This window comes from Mauremys mutica, chromosome 23 (genome assembly GCF_020497125.1).
Source record: "Mauremys mutica isolate MM-2020 ecotype Southern chromosome 23, ASM2049712v1, whole genome shotgun sequence".
Classification (NCBI taxonomy): domain Eukaryota; kingdom Metazoa; phylum Chordata; order Testudines; family Geoemydidae; genus Mauremys; species Mauremys mutica.
The window spans coordinates 16,460,122-16,483,774 of NC_059094.1; the positions used below are offsets into that span (position 1 = coordinate 16,460,122).

Sequence of the window (23,653 nt, forward strand, 5' to 3'; positions counted from 1 at the left end):
ACCCATAACATCATGGCCATTCCACACATTCCCAAATAAATCCCCACCACCTTCCCTGCTTTGATGAACCACAGCACAGCAATGTTGAGCTACAACTTTGCACAACTCCCAGGTAACTAACAGTTCCTGGCCAGTATGTCATATAAGGGAAGGTTGGTGTGGGAGTGGTTCTATCTGTAATTCACAAATGAAAATGCCACATTTTTTTTTGCCTTCCCATGTATGGAAAATGAATTACACATTCCCCTGCTCCCCCAGGGCTGAATTATAAATTCTGCTTTTAATGCTTCGAGGGTTTCTGACAGGAAAAGAAACCTGCCTTCTCCTCTTCCTTCATTCTCTGGTTCGTTCCCTCCCTGCCCCCAGATGTAAGAGCTCAGTTAAGTAACACGAAAATAAGTCACACCTGTGTTTTTCATTTAGCTGCAGATTTACTGTGGATGCCTCTCATCCATCATCCCCCGGTGATGGATTTTACATCACTTGTCTGTTAGCGGCTGTGTGGAATTTGTATAACCGTGCAGTCGTCTCAGGGAGATAACACAAGGCGTGTGTACTTCAAGACTCGGATGCTACTCAAGGAGGAGCAGCATGATTTAGTGCAGCAGGACTCAGGCGACCTGAGTTTTGTTCCTGGATCTGCCATGAGCTCCCCGCGTGACATTAGGCCAATCATTGACTCTTTCTGTGCCTCACTTCCTCAATGAGTAAAATGAAGCTAACACTTAGTTTATCCAGCCAAGGTAAGGATCTAGCCCCACTCCACCCCGCACTAGAATATCTGAGCCCCTCAACAGTCTTTAGTAGGGCTACAGACGTGCGGTTATCCCCAGATGAGGAGCTGGGGCCCAGGATGGCTAAGTGAGGTCCAAGGTCATACACAGAGAGTCTGTGGCACAGCAGGGACTTGAGCCCAGTTCTCAGGCTAGTGCTCTAACCACTGGACCATCCTTCCTGAGCTGCCTGGTCTCTTTAGGGTGTTAGCTCTTTGGGGCAGGGTCTGTGTGTGTAGTTGGCCCAGCACAGTCAGGCCCTGATCTCCGTTGCAACTTTCAATGCTACTGTCATCACTGGGACTCTGTTTTGATCAGTGGGAAAGGTGTGTGCTGTCCCCCTGCATTGCCTTTCGGCCAGGTGCGGCGCTGTGGGTGCACGCTGCCTTCTCTCCCCCACTTGAGTGGTCAGTAAGTTCACTACAAAGGATCTGGGCAAAGGGAAGCCAAAACCAACCCAACGAACCCTGTCTCCTCTTCACTAAGGTCTCAGGGAAGGAGTAATTGTAACAACAGTTCAAAAGACCCTCCCCTCAGGGTCTGGGTCAGGGCTGTCAAATGTTAGACCCAGAGACTCCGTTTACAGACCGTACCAGGCTAGTCCCCTGGAGCCTGAGCGAGAGAAAGAGCCCATTGCCGCCTGTGTGGCTTCTAGTCCCTGCTCTTCTGTTCAGCTTTCTCTCCCTGTTTAAATAGCCTTGCCCCATGTGGGCACCTCCTTTATTACACCCAGCTCCTCTTGGATGCAGGCCCCAGGGGTAATACACACCTTCCCGCCAGCTCGGATAACTGTGTACACCTCTACCCGATATAACGTGACCTGATATAACATGAATTCGGATATAACGTGGTAAAGCAGCGCTCCGGGCGGGGCGGGGCTGCGTGCTCTGGCGGATCAAAGCAAGTTCGATATAATGTGGTTTCACCTATAACGCGGTAAGATTTTTTTGGCTCCTGAGGACAGCGTTATATTGGGGGTAGAGGTGTATTTACCAGCCAACAGCATTAAAATCCTAGCAGCCTAGGCAAGGAAGCTCTTTCATTGACAGGAACTCCGTGCTAATCCATGGAATTCTCTCTGCAGGTGAAGAATAATTTCGCAACTCCATGTGTCTAGCAAATGTAACTCCATTGAGCATTACCCTGGCTGGCTCTAGCACTGTCTTCTCTGCACACAGCTGTGCCACCAAAGTGGCAGAGGGGCATCGTCCTGACCTCTGGGGTGAGTCATCTTGAGTCAACCTGTGCAGCACATTACTTGCATAGAGCTTCAGGAAAGGTTCAAATCCCACATTCTGTGGTGCCTGAAAAACCTAGCTTAGAGCTATAACTTGACTGGAAATTCAGCACCTCTTAGGCAGAGAGAAATTTTCTTTAGCAAGAACCAGTTTCCCAGCCCCTTGATGCTTCTTCCCAAATGAGCTCCACAGACAAATGCAAGCTATGGGCCAGAGCCATTATATCTGTGTGTGTGACAGGCATTAAAGGCACACACCTCAGATAACAATATATGGAGATATATCCCACAGAACTGGAAGGGACCTTGAAAGGTCACCAAGTCCAGCCCCCTGCCTTCACTAGCAGGACCAAGTACTGACTTTTGCCCTAGTGAGTAGGTCGCTGAAGTGGTCGCTTCAAGGATTGAACTCACAACCCTGGGATTAGCAAGCCAATGCTCAAACCACTGAGCTATCCCTGCCCCTTTAACTAACCCACTTTAAAGTCATCCTTTTCCTTTATTTGGATTAATTATCCTTAGTGTCCCTGTGTAGACAAGCCCTAAAGGTGACCTGCAAAGTCTCCAGCAAAGCAATGTTACTATGACTTATTCTCATGCCGCTTTGTGAGCAGCGGCCGCGTCCCTGTCCCAGTAGGTAAAGCCATGAGAAGAGCTGGTTTGTGGCAGCAATCACACAACTAATGTGGAATCGCAAGCTGTCGTGTTAGGGTGCCAGCAGCCCTGGGATTATTTCATTCCTTTTGGCTATTCTTTTAGTGCTGCTTAGGGTTGTGGGGTTTGTTTCTTTTAATCACCAGTGCCCTGGTAGAGCAGCTGATTGTTTCCAAGCCCTGGGAAACAAGACAAGGCGGTAGCCTGAGTATTTTGTATTATTACGATGACATCCCGCTGTGATAATGCAATGGGTAAAGCTGAGTTAAGAGAATCCGCAATTCACTCGTATGGTGGGGTTCTCTTGTCTGGAGGTACAAATTCAGACAGAACAATATCACTTGACAAAGACAGTGGCGATGGATAGAGCCTGCATCTTTATGGTAAAGTTAATGTAGCGGATGCTGTTAATTATTTATTTTGCAGTGGCAGTGCTTAGGCGGAGATAAAGTGTCTCAGAGATTTGGCCTTGGGAAGCAATGGGAAGGCACCTAATGCATCACTCACTGCACTTAGCAGCATGACAAGGTGGGAGTAACAACCAAGGCCTGATGATTAGCACTTGTGCCGGCTGCAGTGTCCATTGCCACGGTGAAACAAAGCCAGAAAAGATCATGGAGATGCACACATCTATACACGCACCGATTTGCTAGCTTTTTTTATGGATGTAGGAGTGCATGGTATTCATTGGTAAAGCTGGAAACCGACACTTGCAGGAAGACATTCCACATTCCAGAATAAATGCACACTGGGGTCCAAGACCAGCCATGGAAATGATCTCGTTATGTCTTGTAATTAATGAGCTAGAGCTGGGGTGCATGCCGCAAAGACAACTGCACAAAGTCACGTTTCTTGAAATTCAAATTTTGAAATTCACCTGGCACACTGAGATCCAGATCTCAACTGCAGCCTCTAGGTACAAACATAATATGATCCACAATAATAATGAAATCACAAGTTTTAAATTGGGGTTGACACTCATTAAGCCCCTACAATTGGCCACTGTTCTTTCTTCTCTCCTAGCAATAAAGAAAATAACTGATGACATCTGGGGGTTGATTTTTTTTTTAAAACCACAACAATTTTAATTAAAAAATAAAGGAATAGCTACAATTTTCCTTTTAAAAAATAATAAAAGTCTGGAAAGAAGGATGTACAAATCAGGATCTTTATAATGAAATTTAAAAATTGATGAGGAAAATTGGAAAGGAATAAAATAACATTCACCAAGTAATTAGGCAGCATTAAGGCTGCCGTTTATCTCATGTATGTTATCATTAGATGGCTGGTAGCCACAGGGCCTTTTTCTCTCTCTACTATCTATATAGATCTAAAATAGAGGGTAAGTGATGCATATGCCTGGGGCTAGTTCTTTGCACAAGGGTGAATTTCACCCTTAAGCTCTAATTGGGCTCCCATTAAAATCAATGGAAAGCCTCCCGTTAGCCTAAAAATTGCATCAGGGATTCGCCACGCAGAGAGCAGTACTGGGTAGCATTGCAAAACTCTTTAAGGGACGTAATGGTCTCTTAAGACAGAGACTGGAAAGGAGATTGTGGTTTCAATATCAGGTGTTGAGAAATAGGGCCAGATTCTCTGCTGGTGTAAATCCACACAGCTCCACTGATTTATACCATGGATACATAAATGCAACTGATTGGCAGTCGGCTTGAACTTCCAACCCAAGTTAGGTGTTGGAGCTTTCTGGATCCAAAACCCACCTGCTCCTGGCGGGATACAAAGTAAGAAGGGGCCTGTTATGCAGGTCCATGGTGGATGCAGATGAAATTTCTCCAACTGTGCAAGGTAACAAAAATCTCACCCCATTAGCTGAGCTTCTGTGAGCCAAGTGAAATCTTGCAGCATTTCAGCACCAATTAATTTGAGCCCCAAACTAAGTCCTACCCTGAAACTATAAATGAAGTAGGGATCTGAGCAGGTTCTCCTCAGCCCTTTCCCATGCCTCCATTCTCTGCTTCTCATAGCCTGGCTGATTTACCCCTGCAGCTAATGATCACAGCACTTCATTACCCACCTCCGTTGGTTCCCCTGCCCTACAATAAATGAATTTCCAGGGAGACTCTGTTCAGTTTTACTGTGTGAAATCAGTGCCAGTGACTTCTAGAACTCACCTGGACAGGTGTACTGTGCCGCGGACAGTACTTGCTCAGAGTATACAGAAGCATCTTGGAGTTGCAAGGTGAACGTGTAACCCACCCCTGCAATGTGTGTTACCTGTCCAGCTCTGTGCCTGATCCACAGGGGGTACGAGTCTTACAGCCCCCACTGGGAGGAGACTCAGGGTTTAGCTCAAGCAGTGGCAGCTCAGGCAGTCTTCCGGATGAGGCCCTACCTACGTGACAGGCAGGGCAGGGGTGAATCAGGCCCACTGGCTGGGGAAGAGCCCACTTGTTTTGACACTTGCACATTTCTGCAGTAGGCAAGAGTCCTCTATATTGGTGTCAGCCAGGCAGCTTTGAGGAACTATTTAAGTACAGCAGCAGCGTCCCTGCCGAGAAAATGACCTACCTGCCTAGATGGGGTCGGACTTGTCTCACAGCTATCGCCATCACATTTAGGTTTACTGAAAACATCGGCGTCATCTTGCAGAGGGAAAAGTTCAGAGACAAGTGATGGTCACGAGAGACACTCCGTACCTGGCTCACTTCCCCCTCGAACCGGACTACTGGCTGTCTTCTCCTTGATGGATGGCACCAGCCCAATAAAAATCTCACCGCATGGCAGCAGCATGATGAATGGGGTGCAGACAGTACCTACACTGCCAGAGCCAGAGGTGTCCGGCAATTGCAAATAACAGATACGTAAAAATAAACATAAACGCCTCGCATGGAATGGTCCTGAAAGATAATCTAAATAGGGTGACGGCTTTACCTAATTGAAACTATTCGTATAAAATTTCCTTGCAACCTGCTGAATGCTGTTGGAAAATGCAGAGGGAGAAGGAGCCGTGGGTGGATTGTACATATGGGATACACCTAGGTGTTAAGCACTCATTTACAAAGCACTGATATAAATTGCTGTTAATTACCTCTGTAAATGCTTATTGTGCCTTCTAAATTAGAAGCTGCTGGAAGGGGTTAGATCTGCCACCATGCTGACTGGTTTTGGTTATTGGTGTTTTTGAAGGAGCTTGTTGATTAGGGTGTCTGGAGCTGGCTGAAATGGGGCACACTCAAAGGCCACTGGCATTGTGACAGTCAGTTCTTCTCTTTCACCCTCGGCTTCCCAGGCTGTACTTCAAAATGTTGGCTGGTGAAGTAGCACGATGGAGTTGTTTGGCTGGTTATGCTGTTAAGAAGCACAAAGATAAGGCACTCAGGACACCTGGGTTCTATCCCCAGCTCTGCCACTCACCTGCTGTTTATCACTTCCCCTCTTGGTGCCTCTGTTTCTCCCCCTTTGTCTGTATAATGTATTTAGATTCTAAGCTCTATGGCAGGGACTGTCTCTCACTATATATGTACAGTGCCTTCCACGATGAGGGGCCCAACCTGAGTTGAGACCTCTAAGTGCTACTGTCATGCAGATAATAGGAATGTCACATCCAATGCAGGTGACTTCAGCAACTACCCTAAGGACGAAGCGCCCTAATGAACTGAGAGTAAATCCTCTTACAAAACACTGCGTTCCAAACCTGCCAAGAAAGAGAGAAGTGGGGATGAAAACTCACTAGCAATATGTTGCACGACAGTGGGATTAGCTGAAGCCCCACGTCTGAAAGGCATTGGCTGAGTAATGCATTTTCCCGATCTAATCCCATAAGCGAACAGATGCCAATGGTCTGAGCCAGCTCCAACTTACTTTAATGGATCAGGTCTTAACACCCTGCGCAGTGATGCAGAACTTTTCTGATGCGACACCCTTGGGACAGCTGTTAAAACATTGCATTAAAAAATTCAGGTTAATTGCTGCTGAATCATGCTGGCCGGTGGGTCCAATTAAATCCAAGCAGGACATCCGGGAGTGGGAATGTCTCTTGAGTTCAGAAGAGGAACCCTAGGGACAGGGGAGCTCAGAGAAGACACTTTGGCTGGTGTTTAGGTTTGTGGGTTATAAATAAAACCAAATCCCAGCAAGAGGGTGAGTCTGTGTGCACTGATATTGATCAGTCTCTTCACAGCTCCATTGCACGTGTAACCCTTCTGCCCCTCTGAGTTGGCAGCAACAAGGGCCGGGTTCAGTATCCAGGGGTTCCGTTTCAATAACACAATGCAAAACCGGCTCGAGCCCCCACCCAGTGACCTGGGACAATTACCTATCACCCCCCCCCCGGGCGCCTCTAAGAGGCAATACTTCCCCACTCGCAAGCACGAAGTCTGAGTGTAGCAAAATCCTTTTAATAAAGGAGGGAAACAATGTGGCATCACATTGGAGAGACACCACAAACAGGACTATACACAAACCAGAAGCAAAAACCCACCTCCAAGTACATTTGGCACTGTCCTTAGGGTCTTAAGTCCAATCACCCCAAAGTCCAACAACCCAAAAGTCTCAGTCTCCGGTCAGTGCCACCCCAGAGTTCAAAAGTTTATCTGCAGAGTTTTACTCCCCCCCAGCCTGGGTGGAAATGGGGGGGGGGTCGCACACACAGGGTGCTAAGGGACACCTTACGTGGGCCAGGGCCGACTGCCCCGCTTCTCCGTGGAGTTCTGCTGCAGCCTTCACCACGACTGGCTCCACTCCACCAGCTGTGCCGCTCCTCCAGCAGACCCGTGAACCACGTCAGCCATCCCCCACAAACTGCTCCACACTGCTCACTGTTCCATGGGCTGCTCCAACATGCTGCAGACTGCGCCGCTCTGCCAGCTGCTTGGTGATAGATCTTCAGGCTCTCCCACTACTTAACACAGCACTCAGTGATCTCAGCTTAGTAAGCTTAGCTCTTTTAGTGATTTCAGCTCTTAGTGATTTCAACTTGTAGTAGGAGAGCCCCACTGCCACATGGCCCAACGTGAATTCAGGTCAGCAACCTCTAGATGGACTCCTAAAGGATTCAAAATTAGCTCTGCTCTTTAACAGTGGAGAGAGGAGGATGTGCAATTGGTGTTCCAGGCCCTCAAAAGGGGCCCATCCCATCAGGTACACACACCAGTCCCCAGCCTCTCTCCCTTCACTGGGTTTTGGAACCCATGTCCCTTGTCTAGCAAGAACTATTTAATGTAGGTTGAGTCATTTCTGTCATAAAGCAGTCTCATAGTTCCTCATTCACATAATTAAGGTAACAGCCCCTTTTTTTCCTTCCTGCCCCAATAACAAAGAAATGGGGATTCCACAGTGTGAAAATAACCATCCCATGCTGCTGTGTGTTATGCTAAGTGGAGTGGGTTTACTAATGCAAATGCACATTCCTAAAATTCCTTTGCCCACTCCTCATACTGTACCACCAGATGTCAGGGTAGATCTCATCCTGACTCTGCTTACACACGTGTTCACGGAGCTGTGAAACCTCATATCCAGAGAGCTATAGACATTAGAGATGGAAGAGACTGATTGGTTCTTGTCTGTTCTCCTCTGTCAGAGCCGGATAATCTGTTCTCCGCAGCTTTGGCCAATTTTAAGCAACTCAAGCACTGGGGCTTCTGCTATTTTCCTTGGGGAAGAGTATTCCATAGGCAGATTTCGGTGTGAGGAAACTTAGCAGCAGGTTGTTGCTAATGAGGCTCTGCATGTCTGAAAGTCCCCTCTACCAATGAGTGAAGAGCAGCTCTTATCACCCCACAGAGACCTACACGAAGGCCCCAGTCTCTATAACAGCATCGTATGGTATCCAAGGCACCTCATTTGGCCAGCTGAGGTGTGAGCTGGGTGTCTCTTAGGCTCCAGCCAAGTTGTCCCAGTTGCTACTTGATAGTTTGAAAGGTGTTTTTAAAACCTTAGACTATTAAAAAATACCAGGCCAGGTGCATGCGGGGGATGGTAGTTTAAATAACTTCGGTTTAAAAAGCAAATAGTCTGAACATGACAAGTACTTCCAGCTTGGAGCCTAACCCCGGTATGCTAACGATTCCTAGCGCCAAGGATTCTCTATTGCCTGTCCAAATCCCATATTTATACCATAAGGGTGGGAAGTCCCAGTGCAAGAGAGGGAGGAGGGGAAGTTAGGGGTGGCAAAACATGGAGGCTGAAAAATGTTAGCTCTGATCCAACAGGCTTTAACCCTGAAAAGCCCAGCTCAGAGCCTGCTACCATAGCTAGCCCACCACCAAGTAGGCCATGATCCTCACCGGCAGAGCGGGGAAGTGAATAAGATTGTTACGCTGAGGCTTGAAGCTGGAGTAGAGTGCATTCTGAAAGTCTTTGCGTCAGGAGTCGGCGTTTCTCCTCCAGTGGTGCCCTCCCAAATCAAACAGGACTATTGTTAGAGCCCTGAAGTGCAAAGCAAAAAGACAGACCACTCTCAGCAGGTGATGGATGGTCTCTACCAAACTGAAGCACAGTCAGGTCCTTGGCAGAAACCATCTGCTGAAATCGTCATAGCCAAAGTAAGCTGGGAGTTCCTGCCTTTGACTGCTGGCCTTATTCCAGGGGAGCAAACGAGCAGAGGAGGAGTAACTGAAGGGAGAGACAGGTAAAGTACCCTCTGATTTGGAAGAAACAAATAGAAAGTTAAAGGAAAACCACAGGGTGAGTCAAACTTGTATCCAGGGAAGCCAGCATGGGTGGAGCGGAAGAAGGCAGCAGGCTATCAAAGGCAGCATAATGCCCTTTTAAAAACAAATTTCATCAACAGACGCCAAGATGCAAGCTCACTGCAGTCAATCAATGGCAAGAGGAAAGCAAGGAGGCATTAAAGAGAGAATTCCAGGCCCAGTCAAGCAAATTGGGGCAGCCGGGGTCCAAATGCTAGACCAAGAAAGTAGCCTTTGACGGGACAGAAAAGAGGAATAGCAATGCATGCTGGAAAGCAGCCCAATTCCACAAAGTGCAGCGCCGTCAGCTCCCAGTGGGAGGCACTCTGCCCCGCACAGGATTGGAGTTCTATGTCTGGGGCTGAGTTTGTTGGTAGGAAGCTGGGTAGGGGACCCGAAGCCCAAATTCACAGCTTATTGCTCCAGTCATCAGAACCAGGATTCAGGAATCCTGTTCCCAGACCCCTGCTCTAACCACTAGCCCCCAAGCTCCTCCCAGAGTGGGGAATGGCCCCAAAGGGTCCTGACTGCCAGACCCCAGGTCTAACTATTACAAGGCCACACTCAGAACTAGAAGTAAGACTAGAATCCCGATTCTTGTGCCTCTGTTCCAACCTCTACACCCCATTCACCTCCTAGAGTTGGGACTGGAACCAACAAATCTTATTCCCAGCCCCCGCCCCCCAACCACTAACCCACCCCTGCTCCCCGTGTTGTACACCCCTTTGCTAGGTTTGAAAGCGTGTTCTGGCAGGCGCGAGGTATCATAGTGACAGCTCCCAGCAGGGCAACGATCGCTTCTTCTTGGCAGGGACGGATCTGTCCCAGGTGCCCCCTTCCATTGTGCACTGCGTCTCCTTACAGAGCAGCAGTGCCAGCAACTCAATGAATTGTTCCTCCTGGAGCCAGCCCATGGAGTGCAGCATTGTGCCAGCGGCCTGGTGCATACCAGGAGCCCCGGCTCTCCACGAGGGGAGGAGAGAGTGAAGTGAGAATAAATTATTCTACACCAGGCACTTTCTTCCCTAGTCACTGCCTAGGGCTTTATTTTTTTCTTGCCTGCCGAGCATTCCTGCGATCCATCCTCTTTCAAGCAGGAAGCCAAAGGCTGGAGCTGTCAGCCTGGGAAACAAGGGACGGGAGGGAGACAGGAGGGAGGGTGGATGATGCAAGTTGGCGCATTGACGGACAAAGAAACGGCTAATGAGGGCAGGAGGCAGCGAGAGCAAGGGGCAGCGAGATATTCGGAGAAGAAAAGCAAAGAAGGGGCCAGATTCTCAGCTGCTGTCAATGATGCTTGGCCGATTTGCACCAGGTGCCCCTCCTTCTTTGGGAACTGGTATCTTGGCTGCCATTTCCCAACGAGGTCTAAACCGTCTCCACAGCCGGGCAAAGGGCAGAGTTAAGCTCAGGGTGCGATTTCCGTGCGGTGCCCCCTGTCTACTGCCCGCTGCTCAGTGGGACAGAGCCAAGGAAGCGATTTCCCTGCAGAGCTCCCTGCCCAGTGTAACAGGACAAAGTCTGAGCTTAGGGGAAATTCCAGTTTCCAGGTGCTGGGACAGCTTCCTGTGCCTGCTTTGCTTCCCTATGTGATAAGAGAGGCTGAAAATACCTGCACACTAAAAAACTGAATGGGAGGAAAAAACGGTCTCCCTTCCCTCTTCTGTCATTTTGCTTCCAGCCTGTCTTGGGTCTCTCCTGTTTGCTGCCGCCTCCCCTCCCATGGGGGACTCACGCCTAAGGGGCATGGGGATTAGATGTAAAAGGTTCACTTAAAAAAAAGCAGGACTTCTGGTTTGATCTCACAGGTGATCAACTCTAGAGAAATTGCTTTTCTCTTCTAGCATGAGTGGCCGTGACCTGGAATGAGGCTGAATTCTGAGCACCGGCACAGCAAGCTCTGGGCGGGAGGGGAATGGAAAGCAGTGGACAGGACGGGATTGCTGGATTTGGCTAAGCAATTGACTCATTTTATTTTAGTTCTCAGCTACCCCACTCCTCTCTCGCCGGCCCTCCCCCACCCAACCTCAAACAACTTTTAACCCCTTCTTCTCTGAGGAAAAAATTGTCTCTATCGACTGAATTTCTGTTGTAGGTTTTATTGTGCCATGACCCATCACATTCCTTAAGAAGCAGCTTTGTGTGTAAGGCCACAGGCTGGGGAACTCAGGAGCCCTGGGTTCAATTCTTGGCTCTGATGGACTCCCTGTGTGACCTTGACCAAGTCATTTCATCGCTCTCTGCCTCAGTTTCCCCCATCTGGCAACTGGGTATTTGGTTGCCTTATCTATTGAGCTTGCAAGCAATTTGGGGCAGGGAATGCGTCTTATTACATACAGCACCTTGCGCAGTCGGGCCCGGCTCCCACACAGGATCTATAGGCACTACTGGTATAGAAATAATAATAATTGTACTGACACAGCAACCATTCAGAATCCTCCTCTAACCTCCCCCGAGGCCTCCAACTCTTTGCTGCTCTCCAGATAAATTCATTTCACGGGAGCAATTCCAGTTCAGGCCACCCACATGGCTCTAGTTAGCGTCACTGTACGGCCCTGCCTTGGCTCTCAGAGTGCTGTTGGCATGTGGGGTTTTCTTGGCTTGAGACAGAATGGGTCAATCGGGTGGATGGAATCTGTTCCTCCAGGGACACTGTATTTACCTCCACTCTGCTGGGCTGCATCCAGCCCCTCACCTGCAAGAAGGTAATTCCCACTTGGAAAAAGTTCTCCTGTCACGTATTCTTTCCTGTGGGGCTCCCTGGACTGCAGGCTATAGAGAGAACACCGCAGGCTACAATTTGTTGGGTGTTCATGAGGAAGTGCGATCAAAGGCTGTAATCGCTGGACCAGCTACCATCCGAATACCCCACATCCAGGTATGCCTAGCTCCCCGCCCCTCACCTCAGACCCCTAGGCGCAGATGGGCCTGAGTACACCGGCCATCCCCCACTTACTTCCCCTCCCTGCCTGCTTCCCTCAAGCAGCCGTTCCCTGAGCAGAATGCGGGTCACAAACACACAGGTGAGACGGGTCGTCATGATCTCCGGGATGGGGGGCTGCTGACTGGCACCCAAGTGCCGTTCATGACAAGGAGTGAGGTGTGCCAGGACTTTCCTCTGGCTTACTCTTGGCTCAACAGGGCATCTGCCCTTCTCCAAAGGCTGCCAGGAAGCGATCGCATTACGAAATCCCACCGAGAAAGAGGCAGCAGGCCTGGTACCAGGCTCAGTGTGGTGTGCAGGTGACAGAGAGACAGCGAGCAGACGCATGAAGGAACCCGCCGGTCTTTGCTTTCCATTTGGAGTGAGAGGTAAAGGTAAGAAGGCAAATCTCTCAGCCTGGTTGGCCCCTTATTGCCAACTCCCAGAACCAACCTCGGAAGGGAACGCTCCGTAGACAAGTCGTCTCTCCATGAACTGGGCAGGGAAGGACGGCAGGAATTTACAGCAATGGACTTAATCCAAACCTGCCACTGGGATTTACAGCTCCACAAACTTGCTTTCCCACAGGGAAAGGGCAATCTCTTTGCTGCACCTTTCGACAGCTGCATACATAGAATAGTACCAAGCCGCTAGTGATTCTGGATGCCTGACAGGAGACACCCTAAAGGGTCTGCCTTGCACCAGGGCACGATTACAGGGCGAGATTTGTTTGTCTGCACAGCAAAATTGTACAGGCTTAATTTAAGGTGCATAATTTAGTTAAACTGGTGCCTAAGGGTGTGTGGACACTTACTTAAAAAGCAGGTTTATTTAGTTTATTTAAGTTTAAATTTGCAATGCGGCCTACAAAAAAACCCCAACACAGAAGCATGACAATGGCTATGCAGCAAGTGTGCTGAGCCACTGTCCATCCTGCTGACGAGCACTGGCTTGTTCTGGATGTCTGCATTCCAGCTGGAAGGTGTAATCTGCAGCTCCGGAAGACACACCCACTCTAGCTCTGATCAGAGCTAGCGGGATAAAAAGAACAGTGTCACCGCGGTGGCGCGAGGCCCAGAGTACAATCCTGTCCAAGACCCTACGCACATACTAGGGTGGCTAGCCCCTCCCACCGCTCCACTTCTGTTCTTAGGGTGCTGTCTGCTCAAGGTGGGAATTTGACCATCCAGCTCAAATGTAGATAGATGCACCCTTGTTTCCTTGTGCTCCCCCACTGGTTGGCTCATGTCTTTTGTCTTATACGTAGGTCGTAAGCTTTGTGTGTCTGCAGCCCAATGGAGCTCTGCTCCTAGACACTACCACTGTGCAAATAACAACAACAGACAGGCCTAAGTGACTAGCCTAAAGTCACGCAAGAAGCCTTTGTCAAAGCCGGGAACTGCATCCAGACTCTTCAGGACATGAGTCGCCTTTATGCAGCCCTGGCAGTGTGAAGGGCCTTAGAGTGGGTGTGAATGGAGCCCCCGAGTCCCAGCCTCCGTGTCCTGGCTCCCAGCCATGTGTCGTGCCTGGCTGCCTTTCCCCGCGGAGTGATCCAAACGGCAGAGATGCAGGTTGTAGAAGGAGGGACATAAGATTGCTTGGAGACGAGCCTGCTGAAAGGAGTGTGCAGTTTCCCAGGAGCGCAGGCAACTTTCCGTGTCTGATTTTCCCTCTGGGAGTCAAATGATTCCCTTATTATAGATACTGCAGACTCGCCAGGAGCAAATGACTCAGACCGGTTAGCGGGTGGAACTGAATTACTGTGGCTGAGCCGAAGGCAGAACCAGGTTTATAGGTTTTCTTTGTAACTGCTTTGTTTCATCTTCCTAGGCCAGGCTGGGAGGAGGGCGTCCTGGGCCTGCGATCAAAATGGGAATGTTAAAAGGCTCCGCAGGCTCTGTAAAGGCAGGGGATGTGTAAGGCTCCCCGCAAAACTACCCTGCTGATTATTTAGACCTGAAAAGTGCTAGCCATGGAAAGTAGCCAGCGAGGTGCGGTCTCTTCCCCAAGGAATGGGCAGGCTCGCTGCTGTGGAATCCTTACCTGCAGCCCTCCAACCCCCCAGTCCTGCTCTGCAGCTCCCTCCAGCCGTGCAGATGTTTTCAGTCGACTGCTCCCCTGATATTCCAGCCTCGGGCTCCTCTCTCCCATGGATCTCTCAACCCTGCCCGATGGCATCTCCGTTCCATCCCTTTGCGTCAGTGTGAGGGAGACACTTACCAGCTCAGACGGAACTCAAGCGAGAGAAATGTCCTTCTCCCAGGGTCTGGATTCCCCAAACGCACACAAAAAAGCATTGCAGCCATGACACAATCCAAGCCAAAAGGAAAGTAGCTTCCCTTTCTACGGGGCCTTGCATTCATAGACTCATAGAATATCAGGGGTGGAAGGGACCTCAGGAGGTATCTAGTCCAATCCCCTGCTCAAAGCAGGACCAATCCCCAATTAAATCATCCCATTCAATGGGATCCCGCTGTGCTTTGCGCAGAGATCGACAGATAATTTCGCCTACTCACCCCTTGAGTGCAGCCACTTCTGGGGGATGTCAGCCGTTCTAAGAAGGCTGGTCCTCAGTTTGGGACAGGAAGTGATGAAGGCCACTTGAAACTGTGGCAGCAATTAATGAAGGAGGAATGGCACTGCCCAGATTGGACTTTTTGTCCCCGACACCGGTGTTAGCACCACAGATCTTGACAGAACTGCACAGGATATTTAACGTCCACAAATGTCTAGTTCTTGGTTTTACGTCTCACCTGAAAGAAACCTCAGCCGCACCGCCCCTCCTCTCCCCCCTACAAGCACATTGGGGTCAATACTTATAGGGAGGTGCCCACCAAGTGACTCAACTACATTTCTCCTTGAACCACAGCACCCCAAAGCACTGCCCTGAGGTCAGTACTGACTCAGAGAGAGGAGTGCCCCCTGTATGGACTCACCCACACTATCGCCTGCACCCATTTCTCCAAGCAGATCAGCCCTCCGAGTGCTACCCAGGACCTTACCCTGCTAAGCTGTGGGATCCTGGGAGGCTGGTTCGACTACAGGGCCTAGAAACCGATTGGCTTTTTGTTCTTACCGGCTGGCTGCAGACTTACAGCCTTTCCCATCTCAGTGCACTGGGAGTAGCCCAGCCTGCTGCACCTGCCATCCAGCCGCAGACATTAGAAGAGAGACAGAGTCCCATCTCCGGGGCCTGGACTTGCTGTGGTATAGTCTGTCTGGACAGCAGTGGAGCCTTTAACTGGGACTCTCAGGGGCTCTGGCAGCTGGGCTTTTAAAGTTGCTTCCACTCCCAGCCTGGCTGAGCCATGCAAAGCTTGTGCCATTTCGGGAGCCTTTCCGTGCACCTCTGAATCCAGCCAGAGAGGAGAGTGCTTCCTAAAGGCTGCAGCTGGCAGTTTTCTGCATTGTCCCCAGCCACGTGCAGAGAACTGGAGGGCTTTCATTTGAGAGACAGTCTTAAAAAAATAATTCCAGACTGCCCAATTTCCGGCCCAAATTCAAGGGCCAGTTTGCCCACCAAGACGCCTTTCACGTCTGGATTTTCCCACCTCACCGTTCACCCCCTTTTCTGCTCACATTCCTGCATCAGGCACTGCCGATCGCAGTCTGCAAACGGCCACGCCGTCAGCTGCTGTAAGGATTCTGCAGAAAGGCTCTCACGCTGTAGGTCAGTGTTTCCCAAACAGCTGGTCCCATCCCACCAGTGGGTTGCGGGCAAGTTCAAGGTGGGTCCCGGTGAGGAGGAGAGGGCAGCCGGGGCCAAACCTGAGTGACGTTATGAGCCCATGTGCCAGGTGGCAAAGCCCAGAGCGTGAAGCTGGGCCCAGCTCTGTGCAACAGGAGGCCACCTCTGCGGGGTGAGTGTGGGTCGGGCTTGCTCCCCAAACGCCTCCCCGCTCCCGTCTGACCATGACACAGAGCCCTTTAGTGCCCCCTGCTCCTCCACACATACATCCCCAAACCTCCTAAGGAGCCCTCTCCCTGCCCAGCATCAGCACAGCTATTACCTGGCATGGCGGCACATGGAACATAGGCGCATTTTGTTCCCTTCCCGAACGGACTTGGCATTTGCATTTACTCGCCCTGTTGAAATGCCACAAGTGCGCGGGGGATGCTGCTGCTGCAGGGCTGTTTGCTGCAGTCACCAGATTAAAACCCACCTGTGGGCCATTAAATCACCGGCAGAAAAGAAAAAATGTCTTTGCCCACTGTGTGAAGAAGGAGAAGAGAATTGCTGGGAGAACAAGGCGTTAATCCAGCTGGGGCGGTTTCCAGCCCAGGACCCAGCCCAGCCATTGTCAGGAGCTCATTTTGGGGGCTCATGGTTAGGACTGGAAGACCTCAGCAAACAGCTTTTTGAAGCAATGCTGGGGCCGGGTGGACCAAACCATGTTGGCAGGGACATGGGGCTTTTTCTTCCAGGCTGCTCAGTACAGCAATTACATTACTAATTTGTTTTTCTGCTGAGCCTTTCTCCAGGGGGCGCGGGGATTAAAGTTGTGCACTGTCACAGATGTCTCACTTGATGGTCTTGATTTCAGACCGGGAAATGGTTTATTTAGCGTTCTGCCTTAGGGTGCGGAGGAAAGACGTGGACGGGGGAGGGAGAAGAGGAAATACCTTCTCTGCCTACCCACATTTGCCCTCTGTGCATTCTTCTTCCTGACGTAAACTGCTGAGGAACATTGCAGCGTGTTGTTGAACAGCTGCTGTGCTCCTTCCCAGAGGGGGCTGCATTCCAATGGTTGGCAGACGTGATCCATGAATATGTGGTTTGCAGATGCTTCAGGATCCCTTCCAAATGAAAAGCACTACATCAAAACAAGTTATTCTCCATTTGGGCCATGATAATGGGCAGAACTGCCTGCCTACAAACGAAAAGAGGTGTTTTTTTTAAGCACTGCTAATAACACACGGGTGTCACATATACAACCCTTGAGCCTTGTCAACCCTAGGAAAATTCCCTGGGTGCGAGCTGAGACTGTGCTGAACATGGTTTAAAGTTAAAAAAACATGATCAGGGCACTTTCTGGAAACCGTGGTTAAAAATATGCTCAATTTATGAAAAAAATCTACGGGCCTATAACTTTCTCGTATGCACCCAGTTAGGCATGTAATTCCCCATTTATATTCCCACCCAGCTCTGAAAATCACACACACGAGCATTTTAGTATCAAAGGGGGAGCCGTGTTAGTCTGGATCTGTAAAAAGCGACAAAGAGTCCTGTGGCACCTTAGAAACTAACAGACGTATTGGAGCATGAGCTTTCGTGGGTGAATACATTTTAGTCCTCATGAGCCTGATTGTCTGAAGAGATGAGCCCCCACAGCTCCAATTCACACCCAGGTGTGTCCAGCACTATCCCTAGACAAAGAAACAGTAAAATAGTTTGTAAATATTTTAGACTCCCCCCACCTCTAATTTTGCAAAAGATTAAAATATTTCAAACCAGCTAAACTGGAAAAAAAAATCGACAAAAGATTTTGTTGATATTTTGGGTGCTCTTTTCTGCCAAATTTTCAATGAAAAATTGTGTTGAAAAGTCAAAATAGTTCAACCAACTCTTCTCAACCCTTCTAAAAATCCAGCCAAATACCCATGGCATGGCTGAGTCTGCTGTGTAGCCGCTAAGACCCCACCCTTCTTCCGACAGGCACAAACTTGGGCACACGGCAGCATGGCCAACATTTTAGTTCTGTGTAGTTTAACTACATACTCTGTGCTTTAGGGACCAAGTCTGACAAATGCTTCCTGGTCCAACCAGCATGGCTCCCTTTAACATCTGGAGCGCTAGTAATTCCCATAAAACCATGGTTCAGTTGTAATCCCTCTACCCAGATCAGGACTAAAACAACAGTTGTAACACTGTGCACTCCTATGACACTGTTTTGCCAACAATCGGAGTTTGCTGTTGCCTATTAAGCACTTTCCGTCTCACAAACACCTTGTGAGGTAGGCGAGGGATATTAAAGGATCATTTCACGTGCCAGTAAAACCGCAGCCACCACTGCGGTGAGGCCTGGCCCAGCCATGCCATGCCATGGTCTAGGGGCCCTACTGAAGAGCCGCACATCCGGCTGACACTGCAGGTGGACTCGGGGGAGGAAGAATGTGGTTTTTCTAATAATTTGGCCAGGACATAGGGGGCTAAAACCTCTGCTCTACAACATGTCCTGTGGGATCGTGACTGAGCACCAGCTGCCGGCAGGATCTTTGCTTTGTCTTCGCATCGCTTAAGAGAATAACCCAATTGACACGCAGGCCCACCTAGCCCTATGCTACGGCCCGGACTCCAATGGAAAATGTCTTTCAGCGCCAACGGGGCATTCAGAGGTAACCAATAATTGCTGAGCCAGATGAGAACGCAGCTCCCTGGCTCTCACGGCCTGAGGAGTAACTGAGCTAAGGAGCTGATTTCATGTCACAACCTCTCGCTCTCTGGTCTCCCCTAGCCCCACTTTCTTCTCTTTTGTTTTACTGAGCACACTGAAGGGCGAGGGGCTTTTCACATGACAGGGGGGACACAGGTCCCCGCTCTTCTGATTGGGAGCAGGGCGGATGAATCAAGGAGGTGTCAGCGTTAAATCCATCGCTTTTCATCCAGCAGCTCATGCAGCTCCTCTGAATTTCTAGTCCCGCTCCACAACTGGGGTAATTCAGTAGCGCTGTTAGCTGCTGTAAACGAGCATAGCCCCACCGAAGCTAAGGATCTGGCCCCCTTTCTATAATCTCACCGAATCCTCCCTCTGTCCCTCCTCCCCCGTGGATGAAATAGCAACAGCTCGCCAAAGAAAACCAAAAAAGGTAAGGATTACAGGTGGAATATCATCCCCCTCTGTTAGCAGAGCAATTGGAGAGAGAAGTCGTCACCCTGGATGTCAGTTCAGTTTAGCTCCTTGTGCATGAATCTGCTGCAAGCCAGGAAGCACGGACTGAATCCAGATCGGGGATGTCTTCCAAGGATTCCTGATGGCTGCCGGCTGTGGTAGGAGAGACGAGTATGTGAAGTGGGAGGGGGAAAGGGTCTTGTCTGATTCCCTTTCCCGCCTTTTGCTCCTATTCCCTTTATGGCTCTGTGAACATGGTGCTCAGGAAGGCAAGGGAATAAAGGCCTGCTGAAGAGCCGGGCACAGAGCAAGAAAGGTGGCTGGCGTAAGCATCCTCCTTTTTCCTGTACTGTCCCTCTGCCAACGCACCTCAGCCAGATCGACAGTGCCCTTCTAAGCCAGCCCTGGCTTCTCCTGCAGCTCTGCCAATGCATCTTTTGAACCCCACTGCTATTCCAGTCCTGGGCTCACCCCACACTCAGCTCTGCCTTTGCATCCAACTCCCACTCTGCCGCATTCCCTGCTAGGCCAGTCTTGGGTTTCCCCTCCCCAGCTTTGCCAATCCCGTTCAGTTCTGACCTGCAGCCCCAACCCCTCCATTCTAGAGTAGAACTGCATGAAGGAAAGAGAAAAGATTCAGTACAGCAACGAGAATCCTCCGTGTCCTCAGCCCACCCATATCTAGGTTTATCCGCAGGCTGGCTGAAACCTCCTGTTCTCAGGAGATACAGAGAGGCCTTTCCCAGCTTGCGTGGTTGGTGTCCATAGCCTCCTTGCAGAGTAGAATGAGGAGATCCTTGGAAGCAGATGAAAAAATGCCAGGAAAATGTAAGAAAAGCAATGCAAAAATTTATATTTTATTTTAATTCAAAAATTTAAAATAGCTTTCAAATTCAGTAAAGTATGCCTGGACACAATGAAAAGCCTCATATACAGAGACAGATAAATTAACTTGAATATACTGCAGACAAGCCAAGTGTATGTATAGATTACATATTTACAATTTTTTAATGTAAACCATATTTATACATTTTATTACATTTACAAAAAAGCCAATCTTCCACTACTGTTTACTACAATAATGAAAAAAAAAACCCATTTACATTGTGTCTTTTTTTAACTGTACAAACTTTTGTTTCATAAAAATATATCTCTGTACAAAAGAGGGATTTTTTTTCTTTTTTCTTTTTTAAACATAATGCAAGTCCGATGGGCACAAGAATGAAAAATATGTCACATTTCATGACCCGGCCAGCTTGCAAAAAAAATGGGGCAGTACCACCTTTGAACTGTTGCATGAACAGCAATGAAAACTGGTACATAATTGGTTGAAAGCAGCTAGTGCTGTGTTTAAATAGAGCCACAGTTCATCCTGCCATGCTATTAAAAGACATCTGGTGGATTCTAAACCTCTATGTATATCCCGTACTGTTGCATTATCTGAACAAATCAGAAAGGCTGAGAATGTGGGGCCCTTAATTCTTTAGTTAACTCTGTGTGTGTGTGTGTGTGTGCACGCCACTGCCCTCTACTGAACAGAATCAGAACTGCTCAAATATGTGTCATATAGCCTGTCCTGCTCACAGCTGGCAAAGATTCTAATTTAGGTCAAGTGGCAGGGGGGTCTGTATGGTGGAAGCAGAAGGATGTCATTTCGGTCCCCACTGTTGGTCTGATGTTCTGAAGCAGATCAGTAAGTGTGAAGGTCGAGAGGGCTGCCAATTTGATACAATAATTATCAGCAGAGCATGAATGATTGCAAGAGGATGCTCTCTTGCTAAATGCACAGTTCTCTTTCTAAGGGAGCTGGGTCCTCACAATATACCATGGGGTCAGTAAAAAGGATAGGAATAATGCTCCGTGCAATCACCTGGGGATCTTATTTGGTTGAACTAGTGTCTGGGATAATGGAGGGAGACCAGAGAGAGGTCTCAAATCTGAAGCTGGTCAGCTATTTGCAGGCAAAATAAAAATCACTGGGCTGATCCTTAGCTTGGTTACCCCTTGGAGCTCACAGGAGTTACTCCACATTGACACATGTGCAAAGGCAAGAAGCTGGCCCTGTGGCTATGATACTGAATGCTGCTGCACACTTCAGTCACACGCTGTGGAGTTCTTTTCTTATACATCCGTCTATCTCAATTTGCAACTGGATCCAGACCCTCTATCAATCCGCACAAGTGGGGACGGGGATGGAATGGGGCCCATAACCCACAAAATCTTTGCTTTAGAGGGAGCTGCTCATCACCACTTTAACCCTCACTAAAAAGGGAACTCCCCCCACCCCCCAGTAGCACCAGGATGCCGTCTCAGCCTCATCAGTGCATTGGATACGACCCGTTGCTAGTGTCCTGCTGGGGGAGCTGCTCTTTGTCAGCATGGGTCCCCTACCCAAACTGGCAAGGAGCAATGTGTAAGCAGCCCCTGGCATCACTGGTGTTCCTTGCAGGATCAGCGCGCTGGTTTTTCAGAGATGCCAAGGCCAGAAGGGACCACTGTGATTATCTAGTCTGACCTCCTGCATAGCACAGGCCCCACAGTAACTCCTAGAGTAGATCGGTTAGAAAAACTGCCCATCTTGATTGAAAAATTGCCAGTGATGGAGATTCTACCACAACTGTTCCAGTAGTTAATCACTCGCACTGTTAAAAACGTACACCTGCTTTGAATACGCACACATACACAAACACACACATCAGAGGGGGAGCCGTGTTAGTCTGGAGCTGTAAAAAGCAACAGAGTGTCCCGTGGCACCTTATAGACTAACAGACGTATTGGAGCATGAGCTTTCGTGGGTGAATCCCCACTTTGTCCAATACGTCTGTTAGTCTCTAAGGGGCCACAGGACCCTGTCGCTTTAAACACACACATGCGTCTCTTCCCAATCAATCTGAGCAGCATGGTTCTGGGAGCGCAACTGGCCTGTTTTTTGGCAGGCTGGCTGCTCAGCAAACAGGCTGTAGCTCACTGCTTACTGTCAGACAGCTGTCAAAATAAGAGCTAGAAGTAAAATTAAATATATCTCTAGCTCCAGTAAAAGGGACAGCAAAGAAAAGCGCTGCAGTGTGGTTTTAATCAGACAGGAACCTAGACAATATTAGAGAGGGGAACGATACTGTTCAAAACCAAACTTAAATGTAAATTAACACCTTGGTTGGGTTTTTTTTTAAAGTTTTGTTTCCACTTCAGTAACAAAAAGCTGCTTCTTCTAAGTTCATTTGACACATACTGGTCTAAGTCTGCTGCATTTGGGAAAAGCGGTCGGCTCGTGATGGGATAAAACGGCACGGTTGCTCTCTCTGACTTCAGCCCTGTCTAACAAAGAGCTACTCACACCAAACAGAATTAAATCCTGAATCAAAACCTAAATCCCTTTATTAGAGCCGACCAGTCTCATCACCAAAGCGTCATTCTTTGAAGGGAAAAATAACAACATCAAGTCTTCTTATCTGCTTTCATTGCGGTCAAAACTCCCCTTTGGCCTCCGAGAAATGAAGCCCACGGCGCCGCATTGAAATTAAAGCCCTTCCCGTGTTGCCGTGGAAAGGGCAAAGGTTTCTGAACTCACTAGGGGAAAAAATGATCTGTATTTGTAGGGTCTATTTTGAAAAAGAAGTTTTCTTTTTTTCTATCCCCCTAAATATGTGTGTGTGTGTGTGTATGTTTATGTAAAGAGTTACAGAAGAGTAGCAATCATTAACCGCTGGGACAGGAGGGACAGAGAATCATTGGTTGAGAGACTCAATTCCTATTGGCCCCATGGTGACCTCTGAGATTTAGAGAAAGGATGTTGAAATTAACAGCAGCAGCAGAAGAAAACCGAGGGAAAAATCAATAAGACGGGGGGAAAAAAAGATTTTCCTTCTCTCTAATAAAAAAAAAATCCTTGTTCAGAACTTTTGCATCACTAAAAGCCCTTGCCAAAAACCAAAACAAAAATCAACAACAAACAAACCAATCATTTCTCCCTTCCAGAAGTTGGATGTCTCAGTTACACCCATAGACATTTTGTGCCGTGCAACCTGAAGTCCATCCCTTTGCCAAGAAAGCTTTTTCCCAAAAGCCATGGGGTGTTGGTTTCACAGAAGCCCCCAACAACTGTTTCCTCTGCTAGAAAAGCACTCAGCCGGCATTAACTGCTTCTCTTGAGATAATGAACAGCAGGTTGGCAAGGCAATTTAGAAGGCGATCACCTGCCTTCTAAGGCTCAGCAGCTGGGCGCGGTCTGATTTCTGAGCAGCAACGCTGGGATCTTGAAGTTGGCCAGGAGGAACTGGAAGTGGCTCAGTGGAGGGGAAGAGGAGAGGTTCTCCCGAGCTGTGCTGGAGGAGACACTTTGGTTGGCTTGATTATCCACTGCAAGACGTGGTGGGTGGGTGAAGATGAGGAGGATGGATGACAGCCTAGCAGGCTCTCTCTGGAGTAACTCAAAGTCCAACAACGGAGCAGCAGCTTCTCCACAGCCTCAGCATGATTGGGGTAGGGAAGATAATGACCGAGGACTAGTGAGGTGAAACACAATCATCAACAGGCCACCTGCCCGTGGAGAATTCTGGGGCAGTTGGGGAGGAAAGGAGAGAGAG

General features: G+C 48.9%; 1 protein-coding gene and 1 long non-coding RNA gene across 3 annotated transcripts in view; one reads left to right on the forward strand and one right to left on the reverse strand.

The window, feature by feature from the left end:
• LOC123355342 overlaps positions 1-23,653 on the forward strand; it is a 64,120-nt gene that overhangs the window by 37,959 nt on the left and 2,508 nt on the right. Inside the window, exons 4-5 of one of the 2 annotated variants that reach the window (XR_006575071.1) lie at positions 1,858-1,995; positions 3,091-3,641. This is a non-coding gene — a long non-coding RNA (uncharacterized LOC123355342). Of the gene's footprint in view, positions 1-1,857; positions 1,996-3,090; positions 3,642-23,653 lie in introns of those variants that run through there. The other variant, XR_006575072.1, reaches the window with a different exon arrangement.
• The window catches only part of CSMD2 (CUB and Sushi multiple domains 2), a 542,149-nt gene continuing 538,454 nt past the window's right edge, over positions 19,959-23,653 (reverse strand). Inside the window, exon 72 of the mRNA XM_044997694.1 lies at positions 19,959-23,622. The gene's annotated coding sequence lies outside the window, so the exon portion shown is untranslated. The remainder of the gene's footprint in view (positions 23,623-23,653) is intronic.